The sequence below is a fragment of the Arvicanthis niloticus genome, chromosome 8 (assembly GCF_011762505.2).
Source record: "Arvicanthis niloticus isolate mArvNil1 chromosome 8, mArvNil1.pat.X, whole genome shotgun sequence".
Taxonomy (NCBI): domain Eukaryota; kingdom Metazoa; phylum Chordata; class Mammalia; order Rodentia; family Muridae; genus Arvicanthis; species Arvicanthis niloticus.
The window spans coordinates 43,578,806-43,595,302 of NC_047665.1; the positions used below are offsets into that span (position 1 = coordinate 43,578,806).

At 39.7% G+C, this 16,497-nt stretch overlaps 1 protein-coding gene across 2 annotated transcripts in view; it reads left to right on the plus strand.

Annotated features, from left to right (window-relative positions):
* The first annotated feature begins 236 nt into the window (after window positions 1-236).
* The window catches only part of Rala (RAS like proto-oncogene A), a 59,737-nt gene continuing 43,476 nt past the window's right edge, over window positions 237-16,497 (plus strand). The window contains exons 1-2 of one of the 2 annotated variants that reach the window (XM_034510692.2): window positions 252-480; window positions 1,106-1,211. The gene's annotated coding sequence lies outside the window, so the exon portion shown is untranslated. Of the gene's footprint in view, window positions 481-1,105; window positions 1,212-16,497 lie in introns of both variants that reach the window. The other variant, XM_034510691.1, reaches the window with a different exon arrangement.

Consider the following 16,497-nt stretch of genomic DNA (forward strand, 5'->3'; position numbering starts at 1 on the left):
CCCTTCTTTTCTCCAGGAGCCCCTCAATGTCCTGGGAAGACAAAAACACAGCGACTCGGGAATCCCGGCCCGGCCTTGGGAGGTGATTGCGCTTCGCGAAGCCGGTGGCTCGCCGTAGATCCGCCAGCAGGCTGTACCACTGGACCTCTCCAAAGGCCGGGGAGCCTTTGTTCGCGACCGCCATGGAGTATTCGACCCCGCAGACAGGAAGTGCCGGCTGGCGCCCCGCCCCACCCGCCCGCGCCCCGGAAGTGATCTGCGGCGGCTGCTGCAGAGCGGCCGGGAGGAGGGTGGGTCTCCCTAGAGCGGAGCGCCGGAGTCCTCCTCCTCCGCCGCCGCCGCCGCCGCCGCCCAGGCCGCCGCCGCCCTCCTGACTCCTCCTGCCGCGCCCCGCGCGGAACTCCGAGCGCAGCCCCGAGCGCGGTCCGATCGGCGCAGCCGAGGCCCAAGAGCCCGCGGGGCGAGCGGCTCGCGGTGCAGGTGAGCGCTCGCCGGCCGGGGAGGCCGGGCCGCGGCGGGGGTGTGTCCGACGGGCCAGGCCCGCGGCCGCCGAGATTGCACGTCCTGCCTGGCGCCTGGGCTGAGACCTGACTGCGCCCCGACAGCGGGCGGCGTCTCAGGAAGGTCACCTGCATCGCGCTGGTGGCTACCAGGGCTGTGCCCGGGCGGTGCCCGGGACCTGGGGCCGCCGCCGCCGCCGCAGTCCCTACGCCGCACTCCACCCCTGACCTCCCTCGCTTTCAATCCACTCCTTGCCGGTACAGAGCAGCTGCTTTTCGAGCTTCTCTGCCAGTCTTTGGTACCAGTTAAAGGAATGGCTTTTTCTGACGAAAGTCTTTAGACGCTTCGCGTCCAGCTGAATGCTCATAGGCTCTTCTTGTACAGGTTTAGCCTCTAGAAGAGGAAGGGAATGTAGGTATTGTGTGATGGGGTTATCTTCCGCGTTTGGTTCTCGAAAGGTTTCAAGAAATAGAAAATACGATTTGTGTGCTTTAGCTGGACATATGTATGTTTGAGTGGGCGGGCGTGGTGTTGCTGAAATGGTTGTGTTGTTGGGGAACTTAGGAGGAATTAAAGAATTAACTGGCCTTTGCTTGGAAACCAGAATGTCCAGACTTGTGAGAGCTCATCCAAGTGTCTTTGAGCTACTGTGAGAACTCCGGTGCCACGCCCTACCTGTCAAGCCGGAAAGCGCTCAATTTACAGTTTGGGTATGTGTGCAGAGAGAACCTTTATTTCTGTAAATTCTTTTTCTGTACATAAATTACAGCTTTAATCACCTTTCCAAAATTGGGTAACAAACTTATTACTCACAGCGTAGAAGGCATTCCTTTTGGCTTATGCGTGTTAATGTGTCTAAGAGTATCCTATTAGCCTATTCTGTTCGTATCTGTTGATAAAATATTCTTGTAAATGACTCTTGTGACCCTTAAGATGTTTCTACAGCTCAATTTTTTTCCAGAGGAGGAGCCTTTTTATCTTCCTCTCTGTTATCATTTAAAATGCTCAGAGCTCCCCACATTTCTTCACTGAATGAATGAATGTGAATGTGTACAGTTGATGGAATAGTCACTCTCCAGAAGCAATTGGTTTTGGCTGGGGGTGTAGCTCAATGACTGTGGTTGCCTACCAAGCAAAGGATACTAGATCCTGTCTCTAGCAAGGCCCCTAAACAATTTTGTTAAGAGCACAGTTTTGTCCCTTTGAGATTCTTGGAACATAAAATTTTTGCTTTGTCTTTTTTGTTCTCCAGAAGATCAAGGAACAACTGAGAAAGAATTTTATTTCCACAAATCTAAACTGGGAAAAGTTAAAAATTTTAGAGATTGTGATTAGACAACATAATCATTTATGTTTTATTGTTTCCTGTTTACTTCTAGAGTATGTCTAGAGTTAGAAGGAAGAGATTTCCCGGCAAAAATAGCAAGTATATGCTTAGAGTTGATAACTGTACCCAATCTTAATAAAAAAAGAGGAAGTTCTGAGTTGATGCTGCTTAGAAACAAGGTGAAAAGCATGGATTTGTCAGAGTGGCGCATTTTTTGTCATGGATACATGAAATCTTCCAACACCCCTATGTGACCTTGGCTTCTTTGATCAGCAGGCACTTTCATGTTTGGAGATCCACATGCTTCTCTCTCTGCTGAGTGTGCAAGTGCACACTTTATTTTGAAGTAACATTTTATTACAACTCTTTTTTCCCCAGGGCATTCAGGGTGGGGGAAACTAATCATAGGAAAGAATGCTCACCATTTTTAAGGAAATGTTTTGGCCTATAGGTGGTTGCATTATTCTCAGTTTAGGCTGCACATGTCTTTGTCTTCTAGTATATAGTGGTCCTGCACTTGCTTTCTAAGCAGTGTTTCTACAGGTCACAAATAAATGTACCAGTATCACTTCTTGTATATGGATCCACGAAACTAATAGGTTCTTGTATTCTTTTATAAATGACTGAAAAGAGCAGTCATTTCACAAATCCTGGAAGCTGTGACTGTTACCTAAGGAAGAGACTGATCTTGAAGAGGTAGGAGACAGTTTTCATTGTTTTATAAATTACTATAATTTTTAAATTAAGGAGAGTTTCGTAACATTACCATAGAGTGGTTAGATTTCCCTTAATTCAGCAGCCATCTTGGTAGTAATAGTTCTTATATATTGATTGCCCATCAAGCACTGTGCTGAGGATTGTAATGATACCAGTATATTATTTATCTCCACAGTAGCTCTGCAAGATGGGTGGTCTTCCCCAACACTAAGTGAAGTTATTTGGCCAGAGGCCCGTCTCACAAGCTAGCATGTGGTAGAGCTAGGATTTAAAAGTACAGTAACCATTTCCAAGAGCACTGAAAATTGCAGGTAATCGTAAAGGTAAAGGGGAAGTGATTCTGGCTGCGCTGAGCCTCCAGAAAGGGTGCTGTGCTTATCACCGTCAGTCTTGAGTCTGGCCTGCAGTCCCCAGTGACGAGCCAAGGGGCTTCACGTGGGAGCTGCAGGTATCTTTATTTCCAGGGTGCTTGCAGACACAATGTAGCTGTTCCCCTACATGCAGTCTGTTGTGTGCCAAGATGAAACTGGTCAAACATTGTTCTTGTAGGTGTCCTGGTAGAATACTAGAAACTCAGAAAAGGATCTTTGACAGCTTTTTACTTCTTCAGCACCCGCTTGAGCTGGCCCTGTTTGAAATCATATTTGTTTCCCCCTTCTTTTTTCCTCTAGTGTAGGTGGGTCAATGTAGGACAGTAGGAAAAATGTTTTAAAAAACAAAGAGAGTTGCAGAACTCTGTTCTTACCGGTCTGGTTGCCTTTTCCCCTGCAAGTGTGTATTTTTGAAAAATACTACTTTTTATGGGATTAAAAAGTAATGGATGGAGGACATGTCCATCACTCGGTTAAAAAGATGGGAAGTGAGATGCTATTGTTCCAAAGAGCAAAGCTCCTTTTCTAGCCCCCACAAGGAACAGTATTCCTTATTTATTTTTTAAAGCTGAGTCAATTTAAAATTGGAATTTTCATCATTGATTTAATCATACATGAAACTGAAGGTTTATTTCCTCAACATCATGAGAGTAATCTATATAAGCCATTAATTTTATTTATTTATTTATTTTGAGTGGTAGGGATTTTGAGACAGGTGTTTCTCTGTGTAACTCTCGATGCCCTGGAACCAGGATGGAAGAGACAGAAAACTTGACATATATAATTTCCTTAACTCTGAGTTCCAATTGTTTGATTCACATTTGAAACTAAGTGTCAGGGTTTCACAATATGATTATGGACAGTTCAGCCAAAGATTATGAAATGACCTTGATTTCAGATGCTATGTAAAATGGATGAAATCCCACAAAGATTCTGATGGTGGTCATCTAAGCCATAAGAGCTCTTGTCAGTTTTTAGCACAATCAAATAGCTGTGGTGATACCCATTGAATATGGAGGCTGCTCAGTGACTGGTGAGTGCTGTCTAGGTTTAGTCTGATTACTAAGACCCTGCTTAGCCCATAGTTGGCCTCCTGATAATCTTTTCCTCATAGCTAAATCATCCATCATACTCCACTGATTGAAATACTGTGTGGCCATGTTGAACATTATCCTTAATCTGGTACATAGAACCTTCCAGAAGGACTACTTACCTAAATTCACTCACTGGCCCCATCCCTTTCGTGAGCACAGTTTTAGCAGTGCTGTGGCCCAGAATCCTGGTGTTTACTTGGGTGATACCATTCTCTCTTCCTGCAGTTCTGACCACTCTTCTCCCCAGTCTAGTAAACTGCTCATCCGTCAGGCTTCCATTGGGTTACACTTTTTCCAAGAATTACGTCTATGTGCAACTGGGGTTTTGGGGGGTTTTGTTTGTTTGTTTGTTTGTTTTGGATTTTCTTGTTTGTTTGTTTTCCTGGACATGTATCTTAAAAGAAAGAAAGAAAAATCTTCAAGACTAGGCAAAATAGTAAGGTGGCATACCTGTAATTCTGATAATTATAATAGCTAAGACAGGATGACTGTAAGTTGAAATAAATCCTGAGACTCTGCCTTAGGATGGGGGTTGAGGGGAGACTTCTGTGATTCTGTGACTATTATCCCTGTACTTACTACACTGGAGATGTCAGTTTATTTCAAGTTCTGTTGTGCTCTGCTGTGGACTGAGTTCCAGGTGTTTGCCCTCAGTGTACTTTTCTTTTGGATTTCCCTTATTACAAGTGAGTTGAACATTTTCAAAATATGCTTAAGAACCATTTTGTTATTGTTATTAGCCTGATTTTCTACACATTTTTTTTGTATTTTTCCTTCATCTTTTTAACTTATTTTTTATTTAAGAACATTACCTTTTAATATTGGCATATGTTAAAATATTTAGTCATCCTTTGGTGCTGCTTATGTTGTTTTTGCCATGAAAAGTCTTTGTTTGCTTAATTAAATATAGTCATCTTAAACTTATTTCACCTGGAGTTCTAACCATACAAAGCTTTTCTATGCCCTTAGATTGTAAAGAAATTCATATTTATTTCATAGTTTTATTTCTTATGTTTAGTTCCACCTGGAGCATATTTCTATATATGGTGTGATAAATGAATCTAATTTACCACTTTCAACTATTAATATAATTATGCAGTACCATTTATGAAAACCAATATTTGCTCATTTAACATATGCACATGCTCTATGGAAATGGGTGTGTTCTATTGTGTTGACTTTCCTGGCCAGTGCTGTGCCAACACCCTAGTTGTAGAGGCCTGTGTTACACTGAGGTGTGGTGTGCTGTCTGACTGGGTAACCCCATTGGAGCAGCTTCTCCTCACTGTTTCTCTTGCTCTTCTTTTTTTTTCCCCTTTTTCTTTTTTTTTTTTTTTTCTTTTTCTTTTTTTTTTTCCCCTTGTGAATTTTAGCATTGGTTTGCCTGACTCTGTTGGTTTTCTTATTGGAATTACATTATATTTATGGGTTTAACTTAGGAACAGTTGACATCTTGATGGCATTGAGACATTTTAACATTAATGAAAAGCAAACAATGTCTTTATTTTCTTCTTTATTTTTGTGTCTTTGAGAACTAACTTTTTAATATAACTTTTGTATGGTTCTTATTGTTTAGTCCTATTTTATCTTTTTTTTTTTAGATACATCTTCAAACTGGTTATTATTTGTACAAATAAATACTGTTGATTTCTGCTCATTTTCCTGATATCTTGCCTAATTCTAAGTTACTTTACATTGCTTTCTCTTACACTTTCCAGATGCTGTCACATCACATGTAAATACAGTTTCTTCCTTCTTGATGTTTATGTGTGTTAACTTGTCTGGTTACTTTAGCTAGTCTCTCTAGATCAATATTAAGTTGGTATACAGATGCTTACATTGTAACTGGATATTAATTTAGTTATGGATATACCTTTTAAAGATTGCAGTTCTCTACTCTCTTTAAGAAAGACTTAAATAGAGACATATGTTTAGATGTCGTCAAGGTTGGGTTTCTGTGGGGAGCAACAGAATACAACGGTGAGCAAGGCTAGGATTGCTTGGTGGTTTCCCAGTTCACAAATGGATCCTGTTTCCTCCAGCTTCTCTCTGGCATTCTTCTAGACTTCGAGTTATCTTCTCTCAGCCTCCTAAGCTGAAGCTCCCTTTATCCTGCTGTGGCTCTGGCTTGCATCATTGGTTCTCTAGGGCATATAGCAAAGCTGATGTGTAATCCAATGAGTGTATTCAGGGATAACCTAGAGTAACAACTATGGGGTAGTTGTAGACAGGATTATCCAAGGACCTGCGTCATCTGGCTTTGAGGTTAACCTTTCTTCAGTTTATTTATGCAGGCCCAGTCCTCTGCCTGGAATGATATATAGATATATCAGTAGGAAATACACACCAAAGCTCAGTCTTTCAAGGCCTGAAGAGAATTATTTCACTGCTGTATAATTCATACAGGAAACATGCTCCGAGTACTGCTATGTAGTTAAGGATGACCTTCTGATCCTGCCACCACCTCACAAACATGGGGATTATAGGTGTTCACCACTATGTCTTACCAGAGTAACTTTTGTTTGTTACTTGGGATTGACCTTAGGACCTTGTATATGCTGGGCAGGTGCTCTATCACTGAGGTACATACATAGATTCTTACAATTTCAACATTATGTAAGTCCATTTATGTTTGTTCAGTCTATATCCCATTTTAATTTAAATCTTTCCTCTTCCAGGGGTGCTGGGTAGTAGGCAGTTATTTTCTTGGACCTTAGTCTGCAGAGCTTATCCCTAGATATACCTACACATGTTGCTGTCCTAGTACAGAGTTTAGAGTAAATTTTTTTCTCCTTTTCTTTTTTTTATCTTCCTCTCCACTGCTTTCTAGCTAGAGAAATCTGTCTCTCTTTACTTTTTCTTCTCATTTTCTATCTTCTTTCTTTTCTTTCTTTTTCTTTCTTCTTCTTTTTGTTTCCTTTTCTCTTTTGTGAAGTGGATGACCCTTTTGTTTTTCAAGAACATCTGGCCTGGAATTTGTGGTCCCCTGCCTCTGCTATGCTAGAATGGCAGGCATGCATCACCTCTCTTGGTTCCACTCATCTTCTTTGCCTGAGGCATTCAGTCTGTGAAAGGAAATCTCTGTCTTCTGAGGCTTTAGGTTTCTGGGACATTAGCCCTGATTGCTTAGTGCTTAGATAATTGCTACCTTTCCCACAGCCCTACTAGTCTCTCAGATCTCCCCAATTCTCTATGTACTACAATTAGGATAATTCACTGTATCCCTTACCTTATATTTTATTACTTGCTACTTTTATTATTTGTTGTTTTCTTAGTCCCAAATAAATGAAAAACTGGTCTCTTCTTATTCTTGCTTTTTTTTTTTTCAGTTCAGAAAATTCAGCCCTGTATTTGGTTTTTTTAAGGCCTATGTTTGTTTTGTTAAAGTTGCTTGAAATGTGTATATTTATTTGTCATTTGCTTTGCTTTTTTGTGACTTGTCCTTCCATGTTCTTTTTTTCCCTCTTTCTTCAATGAAAGGGCTAATTCTTTTTTAAAAAAAATTATTGAAAATGTAGTTCAACTATCATGAACTCATTCTTTTTAAAATTTGATATTAGTATAGTCAAAGAGCTGTGTTACCTTTACCACTCACTCATTCTAGAACATTGCTCCTTAAGAAGAAAGCAGTTCCAATTTGCTAGCTATCTTTACAGATCTATCCTGCCTTGCAGCCCTTGGCTGCTGTACTTATATCTCTACAGATTCCTATTCTGAATGTTCTAGGATTCCGTAGATGGTCATTGTATCTTCGATTTTCAGGGTTCACTGCATTGTAGCATCTATATTTCATTTTTGTATGTATGATTGAACAATCCATTGTGTGACTATGCCATGCTTTATCTATTATTGATTGAGTGCTCGTGCTTGGGGGCTTATGTTAATGTCTTAACACTGAAATGTATTTGCTGACTTAACGTTAACATTTTGAGGTATGGCCAAAGTAGCCCCTAAGGTACCTGTTTGTTTTTTTGAAGATTTGGAAGAACTAGCAGTGTGTCTTTCCAATTTTATTCCATCTGTATAAACACTTTATTGTCCAACTTTTTCCTCATAGCCTTTGTAATAGGTGTAATTTCTATATTCTGTCATCTGCTAGAGTGATTTGTCTAAGCAGTTCTGTGTGTATAAAATATATTTTAACATACTGCATTCTTATTTGTCTTAGCATAAGGTCAAATGCTGAGAACGCTTTATTATAAAATTATAAATGTGACATTTGAACTTTTAAGTAAATTTCCTTTTTAGTTCACTAACAAGATTTATGTTTTACGTTAGCATTTTTGATAAGTTTCAAATATTGAAACTTTAATATATATTAATATGTGTATGTGTTGGTATATGTGATACCAGGTTCACTGTAGGTCCCGGGTTCTTTCTCTCAAAGGCAATCTTTAATGAAGCAGCTCTCTGAGACAGTCCTTGCTTGTTCATATTGCTTTATTGGGTGTTGATGTGGACACATACACTTTATTTGGGGTAAACCAGGGATTATATACTTTTGGGGGGAAGGGAGTAAGAATATGCAGGAAGGGAAGGTCATTGGCTCAAGGCTAAGGCTATCTAGAAACTTCTTTAGCATTGAGAAGAACTCCAGGGGCTATGCTGCATGACTGAGTGGCTGTGGTCCTCCCAGTGGGTGGTCTCAGAGTAGGCTTAGAGGCTGGGAGGGTGCAGCTCTACTCCTACTGCCTCAGATCTCTGGGATTCTGGGAGTTGAGCATACCCCACTTCATTAGTTCTTATGCCCATCTGGTAGTGTGGTCCTACGTGCCCTACATGTGTACTTATTTGCTGTGTATGTGCGAATGTCCAAATAGATCAAAGAGGGTTTGGATCCCCTGGAACTTGACTTACAAAGGTTTATGAGCTGCTTGCCACAAGTGTTGGAAACTAAACTTGTGTTCTTTGGAAAAGCAACCAGCCCTCTTAACTACTAAGCCATCTCTCTGGTGCCACTATTAAAACTTTAAACTGCTAAAATACATTTTTAGAATTTGTGGAATAGCAGGTAGCAAGACAAAATATCCAAGGTGGGAGGAATTAAAGTACTCATAGGGAATACTGGCTATATATCTTAAGTGAACAGTGTAGTGTTGATTACAAAACTGCAGAGCCCAAATTATGACTAGAGTAACCAAAAATGGTACTGTTTCATGTTGTATACATCTTAGTATGTAATATGACTAAATGTGTAAACATGAAACTTGTCTTGGTTTGAGCTTTATTGCTGTGAAGAGACATCATGATCAAAGCAACTCTTACAAAGGAAACATGTCTTTGGGGCTAGTTTACATTTCAGAGATTTACTCCATTATCATCATAGTAGGAAGTATGCTGCCTGATGCTAGAGAGTTAGCTGAGAGTTGTACTTCTTGATTCATAGGCATCAGAAGATGACTTATGTAGCGCTGGACATGGTTTGAGCATATAATACTTCACAGTACACCATAATTCCTCCAACAAGGCCACACCTACTAATAGTGCAATTCCTGAAGGTGAAGCATTCAAACACATGAGTCTATAGGGGCTATAACTATTCAGTCCACCATAAAACTTAACTTAATTTGTATGCTTGTTATTTGACTTTTTTTTTTTTTTTTTTGAGACAGTAGTAGGATTATAAGTCTAACTACACTACTATGTCTGTCCTACCTGTATCTTCTATTTGTTCCATATAAAGATTCACTGGTGGCTAATGAGATGGATCAGTGAGTAAAGATGCTTTCTGCCAAGTCTGACAACCTAAGTTTCATCCACAGAACCCACATACAGAAAGAAGAGAATCAGTTTCCCCAAGTTGTCCTCTGACCTCCACTCACAGTAGTATACTTGCATCCACACTCACACATCTCACACACACATACATAGGTAGGTAGGTAGGTACTTAGGTAGTAGGTAGGTAGGTGATAGATAGATGAGATGATAGGTCGATGATGTAGGTAGATAGATAGGTAAATGGATGGATGGATGGTGGATGGATAGTAGATGGATGGATGACAAATTTAATAGAGATCAAGTGAGAAGCCAGGTGTGGTCACATATGTTTATAACCTCATCACTCAAGATGTTGAGACAAGAGGACTAAAAGCTAATTGGCAACCAGCCTGAGCTACATATAGTGTGCCCCTGTCTCCAAAACCTAAAAAGTAAAATTAAGATAAAGTGAACAAATGAGAGTTGTATTTGGAATGCTTTATTTTGAAGCTTTTTACTCCTGCAGAAATGTTAGAAGTAGTAGTTGGATACATGCAAACCCACACGTGTATTCATCATCTACTGATTATCATTTTTTAAATTTATTCTTACATCTATCTATCTATTCAGTGTGGTGCTGGGGATTGAACCCAGGGCCTCATGCCTGCTGGGAGGTATACTACCTGCTAGCCCCGATTTCTATTTTGCTACATTTACTTTTCTTTCAGAAGTTAAGGGTTTTCTTATTTATTTGTTGAGTAATTCGTTGATTAGCTGTTTAAAATTAAATGGAGAAATTAATCTCTGTGCTCTTTTGCTTGCATCTTTTGAGCATAAAGGAAGTTTTCTATATAACTACCATATTCTAAAGCCTAAGAAAGTAATACCTTCATAATTTTTCTAATACCTAGTTCAAATTAATATTTCTCAATTGTCTCTTAATGTTTTTAATAGGTATTTTTTTCCCTTGTTTTAGGATCCAGTCAGGGTTCATGATTTCTCTCACAGTTATGTCTTTAGTCCTTTATGTTTTTCAATGAACTGTATTCCTGATCCATCAACTTTTATGAGATATAACTTGCATGGCATAACATTTATCTGTAGCCACCAGTGGCTACGGGAATCGGGTTCACCTGCGAGGAAGGCTGGGAATGAAAGGGGAATGGAGGGCCAAGACAATGTATTCTGATCAAGGCCCGACGTTTAATATTTTGCTTTCACATATAAAGGGGAAGCCCCACCCCCCAGAGTCTCTTCTCGTTTCAGCCCAGTGGCTAGGTGAGGGGATGGCAGCCCAAAGGTGTCAAGGCAAGCTCAGCAGGTGGTCCATTCTTCTTAGCTCCTGTAGCAGACTGCAGGGCACCAAGGCTGGCAATGCAATGCCTCCTAGGTCCTACTGTTGTTTGGTCTATTGTGGTAAACAGATCGCAGGCCTGCTCAAGGTTGTGGGGGAAGGACATAGTTCCCCCCTTGATTTTTTAAGATGGCAGTGCCAATATCTGGACAGGGCACAAAATTTCATCCCGTATAGGGTCTCGAGTGGCCAGGCGACCGTGCCTGGCTTAGGTTGGTGTTATTACTCCTATATTACCTGTCTTTGAGGAAAACATATATAGCATATTGATGTATGCGTCTCTCTTAGGTTTATAGGAGCTCAAAACACTCTTACCCATTGTTGACTAACTGGCCATCATTGGCATACTCTTTAGACCAAGACCACATTCAGACCAAAGGACCTGTGGGCATGTGCTAGCCTCAGTTCTTCACAGCAGATGTGTAACTGCCAGGAGGAAATAGCTGAGCTTGCTGAAAGCAATCCTGTGTGAGGATAATCAACCTGCTTAAAATACAAGGTTCAAAGGTTAAAAGCAACATGATTATCCGAGCAATGTAGAAAGTAAGGTTGAGAGCAGAAATGTTCCAGTATCTAATCCAACTGCTAATTAGCAGGGATTAGACACAAGTCTAGTCATCAGGTGGGTGGCTTAATAAAAAATACTTACTTTCCAGTAAGAGTGGAGACTGTTAAATCAAGTTAAACCAGCTGGCTGATTTTGAGCCATCTTCATCATTAGAATCATGATTATTAGGCTCAAGATCTGTGTCCACTTGACGGACCAGTCTTTCAGGTAGCCATCAGGCTCTGTTCTCTTTTTCTGAAAAAATATAGACTGAGCCATGGCCCCAAATTAAAACAGGGTTGGGACCATTCCAAGTATTAGTTAAGGGGTCTCTCCACAAGACTTTCCTGGCAAATAAGCTGGAAGTAACTGGATGCCAGTGGTGATCCTCTGCAGACTGACCTTTAGCATCAGTTTGCAGAAAGTTTAAAACAAATAAGACAAAAGCAAAGTGTGCTTTTGGTGACCTTGGGGGGTATTAATTCCCCCTTTCTAGTTTTAACAAGCCAATTTTTTGAAGTGTGATGTTCACGTTCAACAATTTCTTGTCCCATTGGGTTATAAGGAATTTCAGTTTTATGTTCAATGTCAAATTCCTTACAAAATGATATAAAGTTGTTTCCAGTATAGGCTGGCCCATTGTCCATTTTGAGGACTTTAGGTAATCCCATAGCATTAAAGGCTTGTAAGCAATGATCAATTATATTTCTAGAGGCTTCTCCTGAATGTAGAGAAGCAAAGAAACAAGTTTATTCATGGATGTGACACAGATCATGAGAGGAAAGCTCTGTGAAGAGTAACACAGAGTAGTGCTTCACAAAGCAGAATGTATTTGTGGAGAAGAACAAACCCTCTTCCCCACTGAAAACAAAAACAAGTTTTAGGCTTTCTGGGACAAGAACCTGGGAAGAAACTACTGGAGTAAGACTCATGTATGGATATCTTTGCTGCAGTCTAGAATTCACTCAATGAGGTTGAGTCTGTCTCTTGGTAGAAAAGAGATAGATGGAGAGCTGGCCCTTAGTGTCTATCTGTTGTTTGCTTCAGAAAAACAAAACAAAACTTGGCTCAGAGGAGTATTTTCTGGGTGTTTTTGGGTTTTTTTTGTTTGTTTGTTTGGTTGGTTGGTTTTTGTACCTGTTAACTAACACACACACACACACACACACACACACACACACACACTTATCCAGCTACTAGCCATTGTTAGATACTTACAATGATGCTGTGGAATGTGCTTCATATGGGAATGCTGACATTTAAAACTATATCCTTGTTTTTTGCTGAAACACTATCTTGAGGGTTCTCTTTGTTCTTTGGCTTTCTGGATTACACATTTGAGGACTTAGTATCTAGTCTGGTAACAGATTTGAAAGTAGCACTGTTCACCATGTCACATACCTTACTCAACTACTGGAACCTGGTAGGTTTTTTGTTTGTTTGTTTGTTTGTTTGTTTGTTTTGTTTATTTGTTTGGTTTTTTTGTTACTTAAAAAAAAACAAAAAAAAAAAAAACAAAACTAGTGCTTGCTACATGATCCAGTAGCTTATCTTTTTAGTTTGTAACCATCCTAGTTTTTAAAAATATTGTAATTAACATTCACCTATTCAAAGCTTTAAGTTTTAGAGCCCAAATATAAATCCCTAGAATCTGTAGATTATCTTCCGTGGTTAAGCCCTGACCAGACAGTTTCAGATTCAGTGTTCCCGTTTATTTATCCAAACACACACCATGTGGTAGAAAATCACTGAAGTTTAAGACTACATCATTAAGATGTAAAGTCTGTCTGTTTTAGTGTCTGTCTTTCTCTTTTTGTCTCTTTCTTTTTTTATCCAAAAGTATCCAAAGTATAAATCCCAAGGCCTCAGTGGAACAGATTGTTATTCATTTAGTGCTCAGGGAAAGTCATTAGACCATAATACGTCAAATTGCTGTTAAATTGTGGAATTTGTTTAACTGAGTGGTGATGGCACATGCCTGTAATCCCAGCACTTGGGAGTCAGAGAGAGAGGCAGGCAGATCTCTATGAGTTCAAGGCCAACTTAGATTACAGAGCTAATTCCAAGACAGTCAAGGCTACATAGAGAAACCCTCTCTTGAATACCATTTCCCCTCCCCCCAAAAGAGAAATTTGTAAGACATGAACTTCTGAGTGCAGAATCTCTTACTGCTTGTCATCTCATCAGTGTGCTATTATGTAGTAGCATTACTCTAGGCAATGTACATTTCAAGAAAGTGTACCCATCCTTTAAAAACATTGTACAATCTCCTTTCAGAGACACAGTTCAAATCATGAACTGGCCACTTCCCTGAGTTCTCAGAAAACAAAGCTTTCATTTTAAAGTTTTTATATCTGAAGTAAGTTTTCTCAGCTTCCACACCAAACCCAACAGTGGAAGAAAGGACCTTGAGCATTTTCATCATAAAGATATTTTCAATAAAATTAATTTATGAATTATCTGATATAAGCATTACACAATGTGTAGAGGCACCAAAATATGACATGATACCCCACTTATATGTATAGTTTTTATGGTTTTTGTGTATCAGCTTAAATGGTGTTTAAATGCAAACCAAGACTTTCTGACCTCAGTACTGTTCTGGCAGCCAAGTTTGTATTGAGAAAGTCTCACAACTCTTAGATTTCGGTATGTGTGTTAAGAGGACAGGAGATTGTAGGCATTTGCCCATTGATGATCATTCTGAGGGGTAGTTTCTCATCTCTGGAACAGAAGTTTAATCTCTAAGGTTCACCCTTGTGTTGTAGCACACAGTGGTCCACTCCTCTTCTACTATTGATAGGGATGTAAGCGACTGTCTGCCTCTGAAACCATTCAGTCTTTCACATAAACCTGGCCATTAGGCTCAGAGTTAAAAGGATGACTTTGTATTACTTCATAAGAACATTATTCCATCCTCCTCTTATTTCCTATTGTGTTGGTTACTACTTTGTTGTGAATTGTCAGTGGAACACTGCACCTTATGGCTTTGAGCCTCATCTCATTTTGTTGCGTATTTAACTTTTTGATACAAATATTAACAATTTGTTTTTTAACCAAAATTTTTTCTTGTTTAAATCCCCCCAAATTAATCTTTGATAAGCATTACTACCATTGAGATTATAAAATAGTGAAATTATCCCTGCTTTTAGTGAGATTTTAGTAACTGCTTATGCATTATTAGAATACATGGCATCCCATGAGCAAATTGTGCAAAATATGGCCCATATTCTGCTCATAAATTACTTGCTGCCATTTCATTATATTAATAAAATAATGTAATATAGCCAAACCTTTGATGAATTTTGAACCTTAAATGGTGAGAAATATTGCAATCATAATTGTAACTTTAACATCATTAGGATTCAGAACACACACATACACATGCTTATATTACAATTATGAGGCCATGGGTAACAACAGTTTTCTTTTTGTGGCCATTGTTTTGTTATATTAATCAGTAAAACTCATTTTATGACTTGGTCAAGGTGTGGGAAGTGAAGGCACAAGGGTTCAGAAAGGACATTTCCATTTTTAAGCTAGTCATGGAACATGTATTGAGATGAAAGTTGTTACTGTTTTTCTTCATACCAAAACTGGGATGAATTAGCAGTTAAATGGCTTCATAAATGAAACAAGAAAGAGAAAAATGACAGCAAGTAAGGTTTTTTGTTTGTTTTACTTTGTTTTTTTAAGACTCCATCGGTTGTTCTTTCTGTAACATTTGAAGCTAATGGGTATGCATCTGTTATACAGAGAGCGTAAAAATATCAAAGCAGCAGCCTTGTGGTGGAGGAAACTCCCTGCAAATCTTGATGAGTGAACAGAACAGAACTGGGTTAGTCTCTCCATCCTGCTTCTCCACTCTTCGCTTCCCTTCTTCAGTATTGTCTTGGGCACTTAGAGCTTTAGTGTTTTCAGACTTATAACTGACCAATTTCCACACTGATTCTTTAGATAAACTGGGGATGAATGACATGTCTACAGTATGAGTGTTTGTCTTTGTTACTTGTGTCATTTCTGTGATAAAGTTCCCTGACAAAACAGATAGAAGGCAGGGAGGGTTTATTTGGGCCCACCCTTCAAGGAAGCAGTTCATTATGGGAAGCAGGAGTGCGAAGCAGCTGGTCATATTATCTACAGCCAGGAAGCAGAGGGAGAAGGGTGCTGGTGTTCAACTCAAATTCTCCTTTTTAATTCAAGAGAATTGTATCATATACCACCCTCAGTTAAGTGGGGCCTTTCCATCTTAATCAACCAAATCTAGGTAGTCCCTCACAGGTGTTCCCAAAGGCAACCTAGTCAACATAATCCCTCACCAGTATGCCTGGAGAAGGTTAAATTGGCAATGTTAACCATCACTGTGCTCTAATCATTAACAATCTAAATTATTATTTACATTTCTCAGCAACATTTCCTAGTTTTCTAGTAAAGTTGTTTGTGATAGCTATCTCCAAGATGTCCACCTTTGCTCCTTGATATTCAAATCCTTTGTGTTCCCTTTCATAATAAATAATGGCAAACCTGTGGAGCCAAGAGACTATTGAGAAATATATTACAGTGTAACTTCAAAGGCTTAAAAACAGTGAAGCCTCTGACTTGCCTTCTTAGATAGCCCAGTCTGGAGAGAACCGTCTCTCATGGCATGACCTCGAAGTAGCCAGGTGGAGGGGCCCAACTGGTAAGGAACTGAGGTCTCCTGCCAACAACCACATTGAGTGAAACATCTTTATAAAAGATTGTTCTTGGATAACAGCATCCTTACAGTAACCCCACCTGAGAACAGTGGGGTGGCTGGATTTGAGACATGAGGTGACTTACACCTGAAGAGTTAGTAAGGAACAGCAAGAGTGACGTCATGTTTGTGATAGGGCCACCTCAGCATGACT